The sequence below is a fragment of the Schistocerca cancellata genome, unplaced genomic scaffold (genome assembly GCF_023864275.1).
Source record: "Schistocerca cancellata isolate TAMUIC-IGC-003103 unplaced genomic scaffold, iqSchCanc2.1 HiC_scaffold_745, whole genome shotgun sequence".
Taxonomy (NCBI): Eukaryota; Metazoa; Arthropoda; class Insecta; order Orthoptera; family Acrididae; genus Schistocerca; species Schistocerca cancellata.
The window spans coordinates 187501-190121 of NW_026046756.1; the positions used below are offsets into that span (position 1 = coordinate 187501).

Below are 2621 nucleotides of genomic sequence, written 5' to 3' on the forward strand. Positions count from 1 at the left end.
TTAATCATTACCTCGGGTTCCGAAAACCAACAAAATAGAACCGAGGTCCTATTCCATTATTCCATGCACACAGTATTCAGGCGGGCTTGCCTGCTTTAAGCACTCTAATTTGTTCAAAGTAAACGTGCCGGCCCACCCAGACACTCAATAAAGAGCACCTTGGTAGGATTTCAACGGGGTCCGCCTCGGGACGCACGAACACGCACGAGGCGGTCGCACGCCTTCGGCTCGCCCCACCGGCAGGACGTCCCACGATACATGCCAGTTAAACACCGACGGGCGGTGAACCAACAGCGTGGGACACAAATCCAACTACGAGCTTTTTAACCGCAACAACTTTAATATACGCTATTGGAGCTGGAATTACCGCGGCTGCTGGCACCAGACTTGCCCTCCAATAGATACTCGTTAAAGGATTTAAACTGTACTCATTCCGATTACGGGGCCTCGGATGAGTCCCGTATCGTTATTTTTCGTCACTACCTCCCCGTGCCGGGAGTGGGTAATTTGCGCGCCTGCTGCCTTCCTTGGATGTGGTAGCCGTTTCTCAGGCTCCCTCTCCGGAATCGAACCCTGATTCCCCGTTACCCGTTACAACCATGGTAGGCGCAGAACCTACCATCGACAGTTGATAAGGCAGACATTTGAAAGATGCGTCGCCGGTACGAGGACCGTGCGATCAGCCCAAAGTTATTCAGAGTCACCAAGGCAAACGGACCGGACGAGCCGACCGATTGGTTTTGATCTAATAAAAGCGTCCCTTCCATCTCTGGTCGGGACTCTGTTTGCATGTATTAGCTCTAGAATTACCACAGTTATCCAAGTAACGTGGGTACGATCTAAGGAACCATAACTGATTTAATGAGCCATTCGCGGTTTCACCTTAATGCGGCTTGTACTGAGACATGCATGGCTTAATCTTTGAGACAAGCATATGACTACTGGCAGGATCAACCAGGGAGCTGCGTCAACTAGAGCTGAGCAGCCGGCCGCCCGGGAGTGTGTCCCAGGGGCCCGCGCGAACACGCAAGCGTCCGCTCAATTATTCTGCAAACAGGAGGAGGCTGAGCTCCCCTGCACAATACACCTCGAAACCCTCTCAGGTCCCGGCGGCGCGCAGCGCCGTCCTAAGTACTTGGTCGGGTTCGAGAGAGGCGCAATCGCCCGGAGTTAGGCGAGTAGACGCTTTAGGTGCGACCACCCGTGCTCCCAACTGAGCTTGCCGCTGCCGACAGAGGCCCGGGAGCGTGCTGTCGTGGCATTGCCGGCGGGAGACAACACGCGCCACCTACGGTGACCGGCAGCTCCAACGCCAGCGCCACAGAAGGGCAAAGGCCCCACGTGGGTGCCGAAGCGAACTCTCCCAGCACAGCGCACGTGCCAACACGTCTGCACAACTGCGATACAAACCACCAGCGAGAACCGCTGGGGCGACCGAGCAGCAGACGGCGTCGCGGCGCCGAGTGCCGGGCGGCGGCGCATCCTCAACGCACACAGTCCTCAGTCGGACCAGCACACTGCAGATGTCCACCGCGCTTCGCACCGGGCCCGCGAGGACCCACTTTGGCCGCCCGGCGCCGCGCGCAGGGTGCCCCGGCGCGCAGCTGCGCCGCCTGCCGCGTCCGTCGGCCGGCGCGCCTGCCACTGGGCGCCCCCACCAGCCGGCTGTAGCGCGTGCGCCCACGCACCGCGCGGCCAGCACGCCGGGCGGCCCCCCCTCACCGGCCGGGGACGGTCCCGCCCAGCCACCGCCGCGTATCGCTTCACACACAGATTTGCCCTTACTGATTTACCTCCAGCAACAACAACCGCACCACAATGGGTTTACCAGTTGTTCATTTGCGTAACGTCACCAGCAAACGTAGACGTCCATCCCAGTTTGCAAATGCAACGATTATTGCATACCTGTCTGTTAGGTGTCACGACACACTACGTCTGCCCACATACACGCAACAAAATGTGCACGACTAGAGAACACGTGGGAGGTGGCCCCCTACGTATGCGATGTCCATTACGAGACCGACTGTCAACCAGCATCTGTACCATGTCGCAGATGTGGAACGCGGTGCACCATGCTATCACACTGTGTGAGAAGAGACGACTACGTTTGAATACACGCGCCACTACATCAACAGACGGCTCATGCTGATCGCCATCCAGGGCGTCCGTTACTCCCACACGTCTCTATGGCGTACCACACTGCAATGTAGCTGTTATGGGGAGACGGCACGTGGCTGAGTGCACAACATTTGGACCGTATGGTTCGCTGTTGTTGGGCGCAGTCGTTGTACAGTCACACATGTGCCACAGCGTATCATTCAGTACATACGGACCTATGTGCAGTACAATGTGAGGGTTAAGCTTACGACATCAGCGGACAGTGGACACAGGCCGTACCACGACGTAGACTGAGCGCTTCGACATGCGAATGCCAGTGAACAGCTGCGAAGGGCATTGAACACGCAAGCACCTGAACGACCAGCGTGCGAAGGCAGGGGGGAGGGGGGGGGCGATGTACATCCTGCAGTCGTCCACATTACAGTGTACAGCGGGAGCATGTAAAAAGTAAGCAACACTTGCGAAGTGTTGAACATGAAACGATACACAAGAGGGTGGGCGGT

The 2621-nt window shown here is 57.5% G+C and overlaps 1 non-coding gene across 1 annotated transcript in view; it reads right to left on the reverse strand.

Moving 5' to 3' along the window:
* LOC126141717 (small subunit ribosomal RNA) overlaps positions 1-961 on the reverse strand; it is a 1909-nt gene extending 948 nt beyond the window's left edge. Inside the window, exon 1 of the ribosomal RNA XR_007529559.1 lies at positions 1-961. This exon is cut by the window's left edge and continues 948 nt beyond it. This is a non-coding gene — a ribosomal RNA (small subunit ribosomal RNA).
* Positions 962-2621: the final 1660 nt, after the last annotated feature.